The following is a 19,182-nucleotide window of genomic DNA, read 5'->3' as shown; positions in this document are numbered from 1 at the left end:
TGAAGGAACTTGCACCAGACCGTGAAGCAGCTGAACTATTAAGTACTGTGTAGTGGGACCAGCGGTTTTCCCAGAGCAGGACTTCACTGCGAAGGAGCAGCGGAGCCACATTCTGGCACAAGCACCTCATTTCTTCTTACCTCTGGGACTTTGCTGAGTGCGAGGTGCCCTTTGCCTTTTTTCTTCACCTTCATCTACCGACCTCTAGGTCACCTCTCCCCAGTCAGTGAAGGCTCTGGCCCCTCACTCAGTCTCGAAGTTTTGCTCAACAAAAATCTGTTGAAGGATGAATGAATGAATGAATGAATGAATGAATGAATGGTTTGCCCTTCCCCACCCACCATCTACCTTAGGAGCTTCCGTGTTCTTCCATGAACCTCATCTCCCCAGCTGACTGGTGGGGGTGGGGCAGGGGCCAGCACCGACATGCAAGCAGGAGAATAAAAGTCCTTTCCAGCATTTTTCATCCTGGAACCAATAAAGGAGGTCACTATATCTCCAACGCAAAAGCTACGACTCCATTCACCAGGGCTGTCAGCCACCCTCTTTACCAGCTCGGGATGAAGCAGGTCCGCAATGACAGGGGATTGAGTCGAGGTACAGAGGAAAAGCGTAGGACCAAGACGAGCGAGAAGCTGGCAGCACTCAGTCCCTGGCTCTGCCATGCTGGGCTTGGCTGCATCCTGCCCTTTCCATGCCGTTATTCAGCCTCATTCTTAGCTTTTCCCTTTTTGCCGAGGCTGGCTGGAACTGTGTTTCCAGGTCTGGAAAGAAAATAAATAACCCCATACTTTAGCCCTCATAAGCTGCAGAAAGCTGGACTCGAGCTTGACCTTTGAATTGCAAATCTGGTTCTCATGGATATGTTCGAAGAATGGTTGTCAGTCCTTCAGATTTGTGTTGGTACAAACACCACACCAAAACCCAAAGCGAACCAAAAAAAAGTTCCAAGCAAAAGGGAGATCTGAGATCAGCGTACTGCCGTCAGAGTCACTCCCACCTTTCCCACCACTGCTCTGGTATCAGCTCGGTGGTTTAGCTTGGGGTACGCTCATGACCACACGTGTCTCAACGCTGATCTCACAGGGGGAGAGGCCCTCTTTACCAGGGGGTTCCTCTGTGGGACATCATTGAGGGCGCCATGTGACACCACCAGGAAGGCTCTTTTCCACATCCAAATATAACCCGCATGTGTGTGGAGGGTCCAGGAAGAAATGTGTGACAGCAGCCGGGACAGTCGGGGATCTGTTAATAAAAGGAGATGGAGAAGAAGCTCTAAGCAAAGGGCTCTAAGAAATAGCAGGAGTCTCCGGAGGAACATTCGATCCAGAAATAATTGCGTTAAAAGCCAGAGGGGCTTTTAAACTGTTTCACCACAGAAATTGAAAGCCCTTTGTGGGCATTTCATCTGTCTTAGTTCAACCCGAAGGTGGACACAAATCACAATTAAGTCTCAGTCGTGGTTCTGGAGTGGAATGAACAGATCAGGGCGCCCCCCACCTCACCCATAGATGAGCACCCCACATGTTCTTGGGACCCCTGGTCACAGTCTGTTCTGGGATCCTCCCAGCCTGCGCATGCCCTGTGGTGGATAATCTCAGCGCTCCTCCAAGGTTTTCTCACGTCTCTTCTGATGGCCTCCATGCCCTCCCTGCCGTGTTTTCTCTCTTTCCAGGGCTGCTGCCGGGCTGCGGAAGCCCCCTTTGCTCACAGCCAGAAGAGCTGAAAGTGGCTGGCCCTTTAACCCCCGACCCTGCGGCTCTTAGCCAACAAATGTGGGGGAGTACGAGAGCCCCCTCTCTTGACTCAGGTTGGGATGACTCTGTCTCTCCCACTGCGGGCATGGAGCAGGTATCTGAGAACTCTGAAAAGTAAACCATGGCAGGTGAACTGGGAGAAAAGACGGGGATCCAAACACCAAGAACCTAGTGGTGAGTTTGCCATTAGCTTTTCCCCAATAGCTAGATCCCTGCCTGCACCCGCAGCAGCTCCAAACCCAGAAGAGGACAGGGGGGCACACACGGTGAGAGCTCTTGGGGGTGCACAAAAGAGAATCCTTGTGCTCAGAGACGGAGAGCAAATTGTACCACTCTACTGTTTTTTCTTTCTTCCTTTCCGCTTCTCTATGTCCCAGCCCCCAAGCAGTGCCTGGTTACAGGGCCTGGTATACAGAACCAAGCTCAAGGAGTGCTAGCGACTAACACTGATGCACGAATGATATTTATTGAATATTTTTTGGCTCCGGACTGGCCATCTCAGCTGGGCATCAATGATGTCGAAGCTGAAAGAAGGGGGTTGGAAGAGAAGGCTGTGCTTCTCCTGGGAGTTATAGTTTCCTACTCCCACTTGAGAGCCTACCACATTATCTTCACTCCCCCTTCTCTCTCCCTTCTCTTCCTCCCTGAATCGAAAGAAGAGACGAGCGTGTATCCAAGAGGACATGTTTTGCAGGAGTTGAAAAAGAGTAAGATTCATTTCCTCACTCTCAGCTTCAAGCCAAGACTGAGAACACTATTAAAGAAGTCAAATAATCTGTAAGTTAATAAAAGCTGAGGATAGAAAGAGCACTAGACTTGGAATCCGAAGGCCTGGATTCAAGCCACAGTTGTGTCTCTTGTTAATTCAATGGTGGTGAGCAAACATCTTATATTCCATGGCCTTCTGTCTGCTCTTAAATTGCATCTTAATTGGGTGTAATAATACCTGCCTGAGGATTCATCCGTTGACATCTGTGAAAATACCTGGTACGCATCAGGTATAAATATTATGGGACGTGGTCTTGATTTTTATCCCCTAGGTACTTAAAATTTAAGCTAGACGAAATGAACAAACTCAGAAAATATCAAAAACAGATTTTCAGAGCTGGAGTTGATGTGACTTCTTACCTCTGTGAAGAGAAAGCGGGGGTCCAGAGGGGCTAAGTGACTTCTCTAAAGCCACCGGGTCAATTACACAGCTGGGGCGAGAATCTGGTCTTCACCAACCAGTTCTAGGCATTCTGTTCACACACATCCCCTTATGGTAAGTGAGTTAGCATGGTGGCCACTTTCACGCTGGATAGGCAGGCCTCACGAATACAAAGCAGGCCAAGAGTTGCTGAGAAGACGTTATGTCATACAGCCCCAGCCTGCATGCCATACAAGGTAAAGGGACTTCAGGATCCATGGGGACGGGGAGGCCCTCTAATGAGCCTTGCAGGCTATTTGACTAGGAGGGAAAGATAAATACCTGGGGTAACTGATTTACTATGTGAACCAGACTCCTCAAGACACAAGGAGAAAACAACTTTGTTTTTTCCCATCATGACCTTTTAACTGCTCACCAGGGGCCCCTCCCCCAGCCCCAAATGACAGCTCAAGCCAGTCTATGCGTTTCCCGCCACTTTCACAATTAACTAATCACATCATTTTCAGATACTGAAAAAACACAGTCAAATCTAAACCCAAACATCTCTGTCACGTCCAATTTAAAGCACCCCCATCTTCGGCTCAGTCCTGAACCCCAAACTGCAGACCAGCAATAGGAGTGATTCTGTGGTCACTCTGCCTTCTTTCTGTACCTGCCTCTTCCTCTGCTCCCCCACTGATCACAATGCCCAGGGCAGTGATGCCCAGGCTCGTCCAGGGTGGAGCATCGCGACATTCTGTCACACCAGATTTTTACAGCATGGGATAAGTGTAATTTGTGGGGATATTAAAAAAAATATCTGAAATTCTGATTCCTCTGCCTCCTCCTTTGTTACTCACTGGAAACGATGGAATCACTGTGGACCATTTTAATTGACTCAGCAGAAGCTTCGACATCCTTCATGAGGACAATGGTCTCTGATCATAACAGTTCTGGTCATAACAGGGGTAGACAACATCTATCGGAAGTCTGTGCCCTTCTACTTGACACCGGGAAGGTCCATTTTTTTACTCCTAGTCACATGCTAGCTCAAAAGTCTGGTCTTCATAAAAGAATCATAATGCGGATGCCCTTCCTGATTTGCTTTCTTCAGAAAAGGAGGAATGGGCTTTCGCAGGTAATAAGACACCTTTCACAATCTGAAGACAAGAAAGAATGGAGAGGGGAGGGAGAGAAGAAAGGAATCAAAGATGTAACAGGGGTGCAGAGAGGTCGGCATGATGGGGGAAATAAACCTCAGGAAGGGTAGTAAGACTTCTTATCCTGATATGCAATGGAATGCATATATTACCTCCTCAAATCTTTCCCCAACAACTCCAGCTTCACTTAATTTTTCGTCTGTTTCAGGAACACTTAAAATTCTCACTTAAGATCTAAAAAGCTAAGGGGCACCTGCTCCCTGGTGTTTATAGCAGCAATGTCCGCAGTAACCAAGATACAGGAAGAGCCCAGCTGTCTATTGACAGGCGTGGTGTGTGTGTATTGTATATAACGGAATCTATGCAATGTCATTCCATATATAGTAATATTCCATCGTATATATACATATATATGGAATATATATGTACATGTATATATATATGATGGAATATTACCTAGATGACAAAAAGAATAAATTCTTGCATTTGCAAGGACGTGGGTGGAACTAGAGGGTAATTATGCTAAGCAAAATAAGTCAATCAGAGAAAGACAAATACCATATGATTTCACTCGCATGTGGGATTCAAGAAACAAAACAGATGAACATAGGGGAGGGGAAGGAAAAATAAAATAAGATACAGAGAGGGAGACAAACTGTAAGAGACTCTTCACTATAGGAAACAAACTGAGAGTTGCTGGAGGGGAGGGGGCTGGGTGATGGGCGTTAAGGAGGGCACATGATATAAGGAGCACTGGTGTTAGATGCAACTGATGACTCACTAAATTCTGCCCCTAAAACTAATAATACATTATATGTTAACTACATTGGATTTAAATTAAAAATTTTTTTAAAAATCTAAAAGGCATTATTATTAATAATGTATCCTATTTATATCATACTTTCTATTTTTCAAAGTGTTTTGTTGTTTTCAGTTCTCATAAGCACCCTTTGGGGTAGATAGGGCAGGGACTCTCATGATTGAAGGGAGTTACGGTTCAGAGAGGTTAAGTGAATTATCCAAGATCACACAGCCAGGTACTACGAGAACCCAGGCCAGAAATCAGAAACTCTTATGCCTGGTTTAGTGCTCTTTTCTCTCCACTGTGCTGCCTTGGATCAACTCTCAGGAAATGCCAAGTTCAAATGGCGTGAATTAAAATGTAAAACCAGGGGCGCCTGGGTGGCACAGCGGTTAAGCGTCTGCCTTCAGCTCAGGGCGTGGTCCCGGCATTATGGGATCGAGCCCAACGTCAGGCTTTTCTGCTATGAGCCTGCTGCTTCCTCTCCCATTCCCCCTGCTTGTGTTCCCTCTCTCGCTGGCTATCTCTATCTCCATCGAATAAATATATAAAATCTTTAAAAAAATAAAATAAAATAAAATGTAAAACCAGTCAAGTGGCTACAGTTTCCTCAGCATTAGTGTGTGGGACAGCTATCAAATGACAACCCTGGGGACCTCCTGGGCATTTTATTACCCAGACACCCAACTACGCGAGAGGCAGGTAGAGGCCTGTTGAACTTTGAGTCTGAACTTTTCATGGGGATCGTGAAATGAATTAGTGTGTCAACTAACATTTCAGAACAGAATAGAGAATATCACACTGCATCACATGGGAAGATGAAGCATTGCTTTGCAAAGTTTTTATTACTGTGTGTGTATGTGCGTAAAATGTAGAAGGTTTTTTTTGTTGTTGTTTTGTTGTTTTTTTAACCATGGGTCACTGTCAAAAATGTTTGGAAACTCTGCTTTACAGAATAACTTCTAGCCAAACTTCTAGCTGTTACAGTTAAATGCTTTTAGATTCCCCACAGATGTAAAATAATGCAAAAAATACTTTGTGTTTTCTTAATGCAGTAAACAAAATTTGGAGCTATTCTAGTAAAAATCCAATTAAGCAGAATGCTCAGGGAATTTACTGTCCTGGTTAATTGAATCTCTGCATTAATGAGGACACAGTGAAAACTCTGTCAAGAGGCAGGATGGCAGAACTTTATAGGTGGACAAGACCTTGAAGATGGGTTTTCTCCAGCTCCCTCATTTCTGCTGGTGCAAGCCCAGGCTCAGGAGGGAGTGGCATGCCCTGGCCGGCAGACAGGTGGGGGTAAAGCCAAGACCCAGGGCCAGGAATGGCCGGCTCAAAGCACCTGTCAGATTGAGCCGAATCTCAGTGAAATTGCCCAGAACATTTGGGGTTGCTTCTTAAAATAAAACCCCTGCTTTCAGTTTGTCTCTGCCATTGTCTTTTCTCCTAGGTCAGTGCAGTTGATTTACAGAATTTAGAGCAAACACCAAAGATCTGCTGGTAGCATCAGAAGGTTGGAGTGGCCGAGCCTCTCTCTCTCTCTCTCTGATTTATTAGAATTCACTTTTCTTTGTTTGCTCTGATCTTGTTTCTTCACATACATTATTACTATTACAGACACAGGGTGAGAATTTTTTAAATATATTTTTATATTGCTTGAGGCTGAAAGAGGCTGTTTTCATCCTTGGAACTCTCTACACTACCCTATGACCCCAGCTTGCCTCTGTTCCTGCATGCAAGCTAGTATTTCATTCATTCTAGCACACTGAAACTGAAATGCACAGTGCCGTCCTCCAAAGACATGTGCTGTTCTCTGCATATCCATTCTTTCAACACGTATATATAAGCACCTACTATGCGGCGGGGCAGGCACTGTGTGGGACACTGGGGATGAAGCAGGGAACAAAATGGAAAAATTCTTGCCCTTACAAAGCTTACATTCCGATGGTAACAAATAGACAGTGAACGCGTACACAAGTAAGGACGTGGTATGTCAGATGGTAATAGGTATGAAGGAGGGGGGAAAAGCAAGATGTAGGAAAATAGGGATTGCTGGGGATGGGTCATTACTATTTTATAGGGAGTCATCAGGGAAGGTCTTGCTAATCAAAATACAGAGACCTGAAGGAAGTAAGCGAGTGAGACATGTCACTGTCTGGAGAAGGGTGTTGCTGGCAGAGAAAAAAAAATAGTAAGTGAACAGCATTTTAAGTATCAGGCTACAAACACTTTCCATCAGCTACCAATGTCTGACTCGTTAAATCCTCCTCATCAGTGACACTGTTCTAAAAGTTATTAGATTTGATTTAGGGATAAGACAAGTTGCATTGGTTCATTCCATTCACAAGCATAAATGCCAAATGCACGCATTCTGTAACAAAAGACACAGACGGTCCCTGCCCTCACGACTAGTGACCAGTCAAAAATCACTATCCACAATGGTTGGGGTAGTAAGAGTGTTGCAGAGGACAGAAAGCATGAAAAGTCTTCCAGAATAAGGGGAAGGGGGATTTCAAGCAGAGGAAATAACAGGCTTGGGTAGGAGAGCAGACGGTACATTCCGGGGTTCCCAAATTGTATGATTGGGAAGTGAGCCTCAGGAAGTAGGGGCAGACATGGGAGTCCAGGTGGATGCCCCTCCGCTCTCCGGAGCACTGTTAAAACCTTTCCTGGTTGCAGCCCTAAAAATGCAGGCTGGGTGGGGGGAGGGGGGACATGAGTGGGAAGGCTCTGGTCAGGTAGAGAGGAGCCACTTTAGAAAGTCACAATGTTAAATATTTGAAGCGGAAGAATGATTGGATTGGATTTGCCTTTTATAAAGATCCATTGATACATAGAGGATGAAAGAGGGAGTGAGCCTCAGTGAAGAGGCTGAAGGGGCCGACAGGTCCAGAGTAAGGCAAGTGAGAAAGGCAGAAGGTCCCCTAAGAGGCTGACAGCACGGGCGCCTGGGTGGCTCAGTTGGTTAAGTGCCTGCCTTTGGCTCAGGTCACGATCCCGGGGTCCTGGGATGCAGTCCTGCATTGGGGTCCTTGCTCAGTGGGGAGCCTGCTTCCTTCTCTCTCTGCCTGCTGCTCCCCCTGCTTGGGCTCTCGCTCTCTCTCTGTCAAATAAGTGAATAAAATATTTTTTTAAATGTTAAAAAAAAAAAAAAAGAAAAGAGGCTGACAGCAGGCACGGAAAGGGTGGGATGGGCCTGCCGGTATTTTGAGGATAGCATGGACACGAACCAGGGCTGGACGTGGTATTGGGGCACAAGAAGCAAATTTAGGGGAAAAGGGAGCGATTCCCTCATACAAGACGGAGCCAGAAAAGAACAACTATGTCCTGAAGGCTGTTTGGAATTCCTCAAATGACACCATTTGGCATAAGAAGCAAGGACTATTACTTTCCCAGATGACGACTTCAACGTGTAATTGTAGAACTGGCCAATTAATTTGGGTGAGTAGATTCCAACTACAGAATATCATCGAATACAAGAAAAAACGTAAAGTAATGTGGTTAATGCTTCAAAAGCCATACCAGGATTTACATATCCAAACAGATAGTACCTTCCTTGGAGGCCACATGGTCTGCACCTGCTGAGAACTGCCTTAGACTTCTTTTGGGGACCTCCCTTCATGACCATAGCCCCAGAGCTAGAAAATTCTCGGCCTTTTGGGGAAAATCTAATTTTTAGAAAAGATGCTTATTTGCCACTAAAGACCAGTGGTTCCCTGGGACGGGGCAGGTGGAAGCATAGGGAAGAGAGATGGAATACAAGGGCACAGGGGAACTTTTGGGGGGCGATGGATGCATTCATCTCTCTGTGTGTGTGTATATATATATAGAGAGAGAGAGAGAGAGACTCATCAAAATCATCAAAATATACACTTACATATGTGCAGTTTATTGTACATCAATTATATCCCAATAAAGCTATTTTTTAAGGTCATTTGTTACAAAGAGTAATGCCTAAGGCTCATGATCATGCCGAGGAATCGCCTCCATTTTTTTTTTTTTAATGAAAATTTGAGAGACTCCTCTTCTGGTGTGTCTGCCAGCTGACTTGAAGGCAATCCTCAATGCAGGTGGATTTCTGTTAGGAAAAAAAAATCACAGAAACAAGAGACCTGCTCCAATTAAAGGATGGGCTTCGTGTAAGCGTGCGCATCCTAGAACATATGTTTTTAAACTTTGCAGTCATGCCCTGTCATCTAAATTGGAATCCAATGACTTTGTATCTTCTGGTTCTCCATCCGCTCTCATAAGGGACAGCTCTCCGCCTATATATATTGTCCCGTTTGCTTAGTTCATCCATAGAAAGGTTTGAATAAGAACAAGTGTCATTGCTTCCCCTGACTGGGGTTTGCATTTCAGATATCCAGGGCCAGCCTTACAGAGCTGGGATTCTGGAAATGTTTCCTGACTCTCTCCCACTCCCACCTCACCCCCACCTAACATGGTTCTCTGACCAATTTGCCAATGTCTGGAAGTCTACCATTAGGGGATTCTTTCCTTTGGGTTAACCATTCCATTCTCCCAGAATTCTGTTGGAAAATAGGATCCTGGAGGGCAGGCCCAAGGGGAGAGTCTGGAGTTAGCCAGGGGTGTTGTGAGGACCTTGGGGCCTCGAGGCCACCAGTGGAAGAAAGGGGAGTCCAGAAAGGGGAGACAAGGTGCCACAGAGGGCCTAAACTAAAGTTATTCCCCATGTTTTAGTCATTTATTTTTTCAGAAAGCATTTATTGAGTACCAAGTTCCCTACCTCAGTTTACCTCTGGACGTAGTACTGAGCAGAGCAATATGAAACAGGAAGTCCACCAAAGTTGATGAGCAAGCCCAACGGCTCTCTCACGTACCTCAGCAGAGAGACAGCTGGCCGCTGCATCAGCAGCTGGTCCCACAGGGACTCAGAGGCCGGGTGCCCACATCACACCTGGAGCAGCAGTTTGGAATTAAATGAAACAGAATATTGACAAATGAACGTTTAAGGGAAGCGTGAAAACCCTGAATGCAAAGCAGGTGGGGATGCTATTAAAATAGTTCACCTAAAAATAGTCTAATTCCAGCTAGGGGCCAAACCCGATTAGGTTTCGTGGTCATTTGGTTCACAGCTTGACTGTAGCCTCCTTTGACTTTGTGGGGCCCACATGGGACGGGAAGAGGGTGCACCCGCGATCTCTGTGCTCAACCACGCACTGGCCCATCAACCGAGGCAGAGCCCAAGAATGGGCAGGTTTGGAGGCAGGAGGAAAGTGTGGAACGTGGAGCTGTCTAGAGCTAGAACAGGCTTGAAGTGCTTTAGAAGGAAAGGTAGCAAGCCCTCCATTTGATCTGTCTCCCCTCAGACAAATGAGGTTAGAACCACAGTGCGGTGGTCCCTAAATTCCCAGACATTTCCCTCCCCTGGGGGCTGGACCTCCCCCAGGTCAGCCCGGGGCACGTAAGGGAGAGGGAAGCCGGGCCCACGTGGAGAAGCTTGTGCCGCACTCGGCTGCCGCACAGGGCAAGGTCTGAGAAACCAAATCCGTCCTCACAGCTCCTTCTTGAGTCTGGCAAAGGCACGGCTGCTCAGGGAACTCCACCGTTGAGCGGAGATCATTGAAATCAGAACCCAGGAAGGGGACTGTGCTGGACAAGTTTCACGCCTCCCACCGACCTTTCTATAGAAACCGCCCTCTGACCTAGGGCCGGGCCAAGGATCCTGGGTGTTTCTACCATGTGACCCTGAGCTCTTGCCGTCCCCTCCAGCACCACAGCTGCCTGGCACAAGGTGGCTCCGGCTGGCCAGGGACCCAGGACCCAAGGCCCTGTGTGAACAGATAGCGCGGCCGCCCCGTCTCTGTCCCGGCAGCGCCAGCAGTGGGCGAAGCAACCTCGCCCGGTTGGGTTTTGTCACAGGGGCTTCATTTGTCACCCAGCGCTGCCTTCACCCCTGCTCTGTTGAATGTCCCTTCCTCCCAGCAATGTAGAGGTGGCCAAAGAGGTTCTGAGTGGCCAGAGTCAAGAAGGGAGTGACCCAGGAAAGAAACAACAAGGAAGTCAATGGCCGGACAGAAAAGCAGACACAGAGGGCAGCCGAGCCCCATGGAGGAGGCTGAAGTGCCTATCCCAGTCCCACAGCAGGGTCCCCCGAGCCACACAGGACCCGGAGCCACCCTCCAGCCCCTCCTCTGTGAGCTCTGAGCCCGGCGGGCTCTTGTCTTGCATACGTCTGCGCTGTTCCTTATTGCTCTGTATGGAGCAATACGAAACTCACCCCAAACACCCCCACTCGGTGAGCTCGAGGTTTCACCCCTCGCTAATGAATGAGCCAAATGACAGTTTTGCAAGAGGTCCCCGGCCTCTGCCGAGCAACAGAAGGCCAAAAGCATGATAGGGTCCCAGGGAGACCAGTGAGGCCCTTTGCCCTCTGGGAGCACAGGGTGAACCCGCTGGCTGTTTCGCTGCTGGGCTCTTCATTTTTTTTCTTTCACAAATCATTTTGCCAAAGTTTAGAGGCAGCAATGTGGTGCAGTGGAAACAAAACTAGAACAAGGGTCAGGAAATCTGTGCCTCCCTTAATCAGCTATGCGAGGTTGGCTGAGCAATTTAAGTCCCTGTCCCAGTTTTGTCATCAGAAATGCAGGACGATAATATTTGCCCTATTGCCTTGAAGATTTTTTGTGAAGATCACATAAAAATAGGCGTCAGAGGCCTTGGGGGAGCACGGATGAGAGCTATACTATTTTATAAGCTGTAAATGAGAATCCGAAGCAGGTGGTACCTCGCATGCCAACTGACAATGGAATCGCTGCCACTCCCCTCTGCCAAGCTTGATGGACTCAGCACCAGAGAAGCCCAAAGATGAATGTTTGTGTCTCCCAAAAATGAAGACTGTGGCTTCCTGCCTACACCCAAAGTCACTGTTAACTCCACAAGGGACATTAACCAAATCAGAATTTGTCCCCCTCCACTGCCTTCCTGTCTCCTCTCTCTCTCTTTCTCTCTCCATTTCCAGCTGCAGACAACCACACAATCCAGCTGAAAGTGGCTTAAACAATAGAAAATTCTCATGCAATTTCCAATTCCAAAATGTGTTAATTTAGTGGCACATCAGTTGGCTTAGATCCTTGAGCTTATTGCCATAGGGTTACAAAAAGGCTGCTTCAGCACCACACAGCACATTCTCTCCCAACCACATCCAAAAGCAGGGAGGGAGATTTTTCTTAAATGTCTCTAGGGCATTTCTGTCATTAGGGCAGAAAACTTGTCCAGGAATGCTCCCTTCCTCACACACACACACCCAACACAGAACACGCTGTAAAGAGGCTGGGAAAGGTTCTCAGGGTCTCTAGTGGGAGTGGACACTGCCAATAAGAAAAAGGTAGGGGGTAGGGTTGCAAGGCAGTAGCGTGGAAGAGACATCTGTAGGGTTGGCAGGAGAATTTCGATGCAGAGAATGGAGTTCATTCTTAATGAAGAGAAGAATTTGTTCCAGCATATAATTGGCCAACCAAACTGTGAAGGCTGAAGAAGCAGACTCTGGCTTGAGTATCCAGGAAAGAGTCCTACAGTCACCCTGCTGCCTGGTCTGTGCTCAGAAAGCCAGGACCACACTGCCATGGCCATGATCAGGAAGCCACCTGCACTGTTGCCAGCTCCTTGACCACGCCACGTCTGCTGTGGTCCACACCAGGTTCATGGACAGCCCATCCTGCCTCTTAACACCCACAAGCCCAGAGACTGGACCTTGAGATCTCTGCTGCAGGTGTTACAGAAAAACCGAACACTTCCCCAGCCAAATTTGCCAGCAGAATCTTGGCTCCGCCTCAATTCAGTGGCTCAAGATTCATAGGAGACCATCCAACAGGCAGAATCAAATCACAGCAGAAATTATAGCTGCAAGAGAGTCTGGGAAATGTCCTTGTCTGCTCTTAATCACCTGTGATATAGGGAGGTACACCAGGGAAGGGAAGGAGGACACTGAGTTCCAACCCCACTTAATCAACCATGGCTACCAACTCTGTCTGCCTCACTCTTCTTTGGGCTATAGCTCCTAACTAATTTTTTAAAGATTTTATTTATTTGTCAGAGAGAGAAAGAGAGAGAACACAATCACGGGGAGCAGCGGCTGAAGGAGAAGCAGCTCCCCACAGAGCATGGAGACCAATGCAGGACTTGATCCCAGGACCCTGGAATCATGACCTGAGCCAAAGGCAGACACTTAACCAACTGAGCCACCCACGCTCCCCGTAAAGCTTCTAACTTTAATTGGGTCAGTCCATATGTTCAAGGTGGCAGCCGGGGGTGGGGTCTATCCCTAATTCCAGAGGCGCAGGACATGACAATCAACATACCTCATTCTCCTGGCCATACCATAGTAATTGGCTCAAGCAGATACATGCCTTAGGACTGTTTGAACTGATCAATCCTCGGGACTTTTGCCCAGGCTCCTGGAAAAGAGGCTTGCTCTTTCCAGCGGAACATGCACCTAAAAGTCTGGAGCTGCTACCTCCATCTTTCATTGCAAGAGAACAGCCCGTCTGAGAATGGACTCAACTGAGACGAGGCAAAGCCGAGAGACAGAGAGAAGCTGGGATCTGATGACATTTTTGAACCCCTGGATTCAGCCATTCCTGAAGCCTTCTGGGCTTTTCAGGTACATGAGCCAATATCTTCTCTTTTTGTTTAAGTTCATTTTAATTGTCATTTGGGTGGGGTGGGGGAACACACAGGAATGTTATCCAAGAGCCATTTTGATCATTCGCCTGAACATGCAGGAGGCAGCCACTGGTTTATTGAGAATAGTACCCCAGCTCCTTAAGAGTTAACTACTCACCCTGAAGTGAGAAAGTCCAGAGACAATGGAGAGATGTGAGCAGCTGGAGCTAGGGTTACAGCAGGGACAGCTGCAGCCTTTATTTGTCTTCATTGATACAAAAACCACTTCCGTCTCCGAATCCCCAGTGGTCTGGGGGTATGTTCATATTGCTCTGAAAGACAACAGGGATCTTAACATTTTCCTTGGGAATTCCATTTAGAAGTAATAATAATATCAGAATACGTTATTCTATTTTCAAATATATGTATTAAATATATATTTAAAATTTTGCATCTCGGATGAATAAACATTCTTTTTAATCAATCAAATAAACTAATTAATAACAACATAAACATTTGTCTTCCTGTCTAATATCAAAGATGTTGCACAAATGAACTTCTCAACACACTCAAGCTGATTTATTGTTTCAACCATCGTCTAAGTGAGGAGAGACAAGGGGCCAAGGAATCTGATGGTCCTCAGCCTTGAGCGCACAACAGGGCAGGGGGACCCTCGGGGAGTCAGTGCATGGGGACCCTGGGCTCTGCCACGTGGTCCCCCTTTGGGAATGGAAACCTGATTCCGCCAGATGCCGCAAAGGTTGTCAGCTGACAGGCCTCAGCTGTCCACCCTCTTTGAGGATTATATTGGTTGAAGATTACTGCCTCATCCAAGGTCACGCTCCTTCCAAGGGCAGCCCATATCCAATGACTGACCGATGCAGGAGAGAAAGGCCACGCTCTCTTGCCCACCTGGGACAAAGGAAGGGCCACCTTTGTTGGCAGGCATCACAGTCCCACCTCCCCCTCCAGGCACTCCAGCTCCCTCTCCCTGGTGTGGACCCCAGGGGCACTCCCCAGTAAACACCCTGGTCTTCACCCTCCGTCTCAGAATCTGTCTTCCAGGAGACCCCTGCAGACCTGCATCTCAGACCACAGTTGCCAGACTTGGGAGTTCAACCAGGTATAACAGAAAAAGATTCCAAACCAATTTGCATACTTCCTAACCGCATCTCAACTCCTGCTGCTCCCACTCCCTGCCCCATCTCCTGTGCAAATAAAATGATCTTTCGTGGTCCAGCTTCCCAGCCCACCTTCTCTATGAAAACTCCCTGGAACCCCCGAGCAGCAGTGGGCTCTCCCTGTCCTGAGCTCCCACAGCATTTTGTGGGTGCCTCGTTCAGGATGAGTCACCTGCTTGGGTTTGTGAAGTTTTGCACTGTCAGTGTCTGCCACTGAGTCTTTGACCCAGTGAGACACCTCCACCGAGCCGACCTCCTGTTCTATGAAATCGAAGCAACAATACTTCAGAGGATAAGATGAGCCAACAGCCCCTACCCCAGCATCTGGCCCCCCGAAAAAACTCAATATGCCAATTTCTTCTCTCCTTCCTCCTAAATGGGCCGCTGTCCTCAGGAACAATGGAGTGTCTCCTCTTTTTCTGCTCTTTCAGGGAGGAGGCAAGCAGCAGGAGCCCCCTTGAGAGTATCTGACCTCTCCCCACAGGGAGGCTTGGCTGTTTGCATACAGAGGGAGCGATAGCATGTGTGGCTTTGAAGAGACAAAGGGTTGACACAGGTACTCTTCTGTGGTCACACTGCAGTCAGCTTGCCCTAGAACATCTAAATCTCTGTCTATTTTTAGGATCAGAGTTCATTTTCTGGCTTGGTGTGAGCACCCAGGATGGGGGAGGAAGTTAAAAGTGGATGGTGTTTCACTGCTAGGTCTATATCCAAAGGAATTGAAAACAGGGACTCGAACAGATACTTGCACGCCAATGTTTGTGGCAGGATTATTCCCAACAGCCAAAAAATGGCAATGACCTGGGTGTCCACCACCAGACGATCGGATAAACAAATCACGGTGTATATGTATGACGGAGTATTACTCAGTCTTAAACAGGAGTGAGTTCTGACACCTGCCTCGCCACGGATGAACCTTCAAAGCATGAAGCTGAGTGAAATCATCCAGACACAAAAAAGACAAATATTGTATGATTCCACTTACATGAGATGTCTGGCATAAGCAAATTCATAGAGAACGAAGGCACATTGGAGGCTAGCAAGGGCTGGGGGAGGGGCAAGTGGGGAGTCAATTACAGGGTTACAGAGTTTCTCTTTGGGGTGATGGAAACCTTTTGGAAATAGGAGTCATGGTTGCTCAACATTGTGAATGTCATCGATGCCCCTGAATTTATACTTAAAAATTGCACATTTTATGTTACAAATATTTTACCACAATTTTTGAAGTTAACATGGTCTCACTGTCCAGGCAATCCAGAGTGAGAACGCACGGTCACTTTAGGCAATTCTGAGCATCGCACCGCATGAGGAAACTGAGGCCCAGAGAGTTTAAGGCACGGGGGCAAGATCACACAGCTGGTGGATGGTGCAGCCCAGATTCTAAGTCAGGCTTTTCTCACCACACCGTATCTCATGAACATCCTTGTTATCCACCCATGACCTCACTGCTTTCGGCTAGAGCAGCCCATGGGGTCAGCATACCTGTACGTGCCTCAGGTTTATGGTGGGGATGGGGTGGAATCCTTCTCTCCCAGGTTCTCTGGGATGACTGGAGCCAAGGGGAAGTCTTGGAGATACCAGTAACACCCATTCACTCTGTGCTGCCTGACTCCGAGATTTCTAGATGGCAGGTCACTTGTCTTCCTCTTTCCTTTTAAGTTTGATTTCCCAGTTTCCAAGGCGAGAGACACACCCTGAAAAAAATCTGTACTAACTCCGGTAAATACAGATACCATTAATGCCACATCTCCTTCTTTTTTCCTAGGACAACAGAAATATTGGCTCAACCTGGATAATAGTAAAGTCTTGCAGAGTGTGTGTGTGTGTGTGTGTGTGTGTGTGTGTGTGTGTGTATCCCTATATGGAGTTCAGGGGAGTTAAATAGAAATGTCCTTACCTTTCATGGGATTCGGTGCAGTTTGCTTACAGCCAACCACCACGGGCCAAACACGATCAGAAATGGTACGAGTCTAATAGAAGGCAAACAGAACGCAAAGCAATTTACACCCTATACTCGCTATAATTTCAAAGTCTCAGAGAATTTAATTAGGGGAATCCCAAAGGTAATTTAGATCTGTCTTGCATGAAATCTGTTTTGCGTTGGCCCGGCTCAGGACATTCAGGATGTGCCCATGTTTCACCTTTCCTTCTCCCTGAGTTAATCTTCTACCGTCCAATTGGCCATAGTCCCGGCCTTGACATCTCTGAGACTTGCGCCTAAGGAAACCTATGTCCCACGGACTGGCCCCCATAGCAGAGACACTCTTTGGGTTCTCTTGTGGGCTGGAATTATCTTGCCATGTCTGAGAAGTTGCTGAAGTGACAGCTTCACCTGTCCCCCCAGCTCTATCTGCTTTCGCAGCTGTGGCAACGCAAGCTCCTGATGGAAATGCAGTCAATGCCCTGGGAGGAATCCCTGGTTGGAGACAGCAGGTTGTGAGATAAGAATGACATTTCAAATTGTGCAGAAGGCATTTGGAGATGCAGCCTGAGAAATTCTGGAGGACATGGAAGTCACTCCCAACGACAGAAGATGCAAGGACACATGGTTGGAGAGAGGCCAGCTGACTTCACAGTCATTTCAAGCACGTACGCTGACCCCCCCAGGAAGCAGCTGGCCAGAGAAGGACCCAGTGGGGATCCATTGGTGACCTTGTGGTCCTCAACCTTACCGCCTTAATAATGGGTAGATACAATCAAAATATTTACAAAGGCAATTATTTCTCTCCAGTGTGCTTGTTTGCTTGCCTGATTTACAAGTCCAGGGACAAGGCCTGGCTGTCTGGGATGACAGGGAACTAGGATTCCATTCTTTAATCATCCTTATTTTTAGTCATGGGGATAAGGGAGTTGAATTACTAGGCTATCATCCCCTGGAGCTGAAATCCCTCTGTTCCTAAGAATCTCAATGGAAAGTTTAGACCTGTTTTTTGTGTTCCATAACCTCTATTTTTGGAGGAGAGGTATTCTCCAAAACCTACTTTTTAAAAATCCAGATTTGCTAACCTGTGTATAACCTTATTATTTTTCCCTCTTCATCTGCTCCGTCATCACCGCTCCCCCAGCCCCCTGAGATCCACCCCCTGTCAAACACCTACTACACTGGGAACGTTGCTTTAAAAGTCGTCATTCCTTTCATAGGTAACTGCACAGAACAGCAAGAAGGCACTGGGGGGAGGTGGAGAATTCCGCTCGTCATGGAATTTGGAGAGCAAGCTTGAGCTGGGAATTCAGCAGTCAGCAAAGGTGGCCGGCCTTTTTCTGGAGACCTGTCAGTCCTCGGTTGAATGTCAGAGTACACTCGCGATCGGCCCACAGATTTCTTCTGACGGTGTTGACCTTTCCAATAGGGTGTGTTCCCAGGGCAGGTTTCCCATGGAGTCAATGAGCCTCATTTGGGATAGGATGAGTAATTGTCTTTTTTCTGACTTCCCACCCCATCCTAATTAGGGTACTTTCCCTAACCAGAGCCAGCAGGAGCCACCTCAAAGTCTCTGCCTCCCTCCTGGATCTACGAAGCTGGTTGGACTAGAAAGTAAATATCATTTGCTACAAGTAGCCCCAACCGGGGTTACAGGCTTGGGGGTCCTCACCGCCCTTCCTGCCTTCTTCCCCACCTCACCCCCAATCTTTCTTCTTCCCTGTCAATTTATGCAATAATAGAACCTTGATCTTTAATCATCCTTTTTATCTTTTCAGTAAGTGTCACATCTTTGGGCTCATCTGAGAAAGACTCAAGGGATGGGATGGTGGGCGAGTGGGAGACCCGGGGGGGCAGTGAGCTGCGGGGCCGGCCTGAGAGCACAGGCAGAAGCCTGAGAGTATTTCCAAGGAAGACTAGCCTCCCTGACCATTCTCATGAGGGAAGAGAGGATAGAGCCCAGGTGATGCTTCCTCAAAGTGGGAATGGCTGAGTTCTGGCTCTTGGGACGAGCAGGCTGGATAGCTCACTCCCAAGTGTGAGCTTAAAACCTTGCCGTCTCCCCTCCCACACCTCCCCACTGGATCTTCAGCAGCAGACTCTTCACCTGAAACAAAGGGTAGGCAGAGCCCCCAGATAAAGCTGATAAAAGCTGACTAACCAGTGGCGGGGGGGGCGGGGGGGTGCAGGGAATAAGTGTCCCCCTCAGTCTCCCCTTTCCCCACCCTCTGTCCTTGCAGTAGCCCCAGCAAACATCCCGGGAACGGTGTTTGGGGACCTCGGCACCTCTAGACCACGCGGGCTCCTTTAGGCAGAAGGCCCTTGTCATCTTAGCCTCCCCTGCCCCTCCCCTTCCCCAACCCGGGAGGACAGATGCTCCCAACTAAATGAGTTGAAATTCAAGTCAGAGAAATTCCTAGGGGCTGTTTACTTGGTGTTCCATGGCTAACAGGTTTTAGTGTGCCCTCTGGCTGAATCACCCCTCTGGGGGTGGGGGTGAGCTGGTGCCAGGAAGCCTGGGCAGCGTTGGGTGGCAGTACGGCCCCCGCAGAGACACGTGGTGTCTGATACCTGCCCACCTGCTTGACGTGTCCCGCATCTCTC

At 47.8% G+C, this 19,182-nt stretch overlaps 1 long non-coding RNA gene across 1 annotated transcript in view; it reads right to left on the bottom strand.

Moving 5' to 3' along the window:
* LOC105235652 overlaps positions 1 to 19,182 on the bottom strand; it is a 127,997-nt gene that overhangs the window by 55,196 nt on the left and 53,619 nt on the right. The window contains exons 7-13 of the long non-coding RNA XR_002141843.2: positions 16,555 to 16,627; positions 16,140 to 16,362; positions 13,655 to 14,388; positions 1,106 to 1,245; positions 552 to 764; positions 349 to 468; positions 141 to 276 (exon numbers count right to left, since the gene is read on the bottom strand). This is a non-coding gene — a long non-coding RNA (uncharacterized LOC105235652). The remainder of the gene's footprint in view (positions 1 to 140; positions 277 to 348; positions 469 to 551; positions 765 to 1,105; positions 1,246 to 13,654; positions 14,389 to 16,139; positions 16,363 to 16,554; positions 16,628 to 19,182) is intronic.

The sequence above is a fragment of the Ailuropoda melanoleuca genome, chromosome 4 (genome assembly GCF_002007445.2).
Source record: "Ailuropoda melanoleuca isolate Jingjing chromosome 4, ASM200744v2, whole genome shotgun sequence".
NCBI lineage: Eukaryota > Metazoa > Chordata > Mammalia > Carnivora > Ursidae > Ailuropoda > Ailuropoda melanoleuca.
The sequence above is the reverse complement of the archived record's forward strand: the minus strand, read 5'-3'. Positions and strand labels throughout refer to the sequence as shown.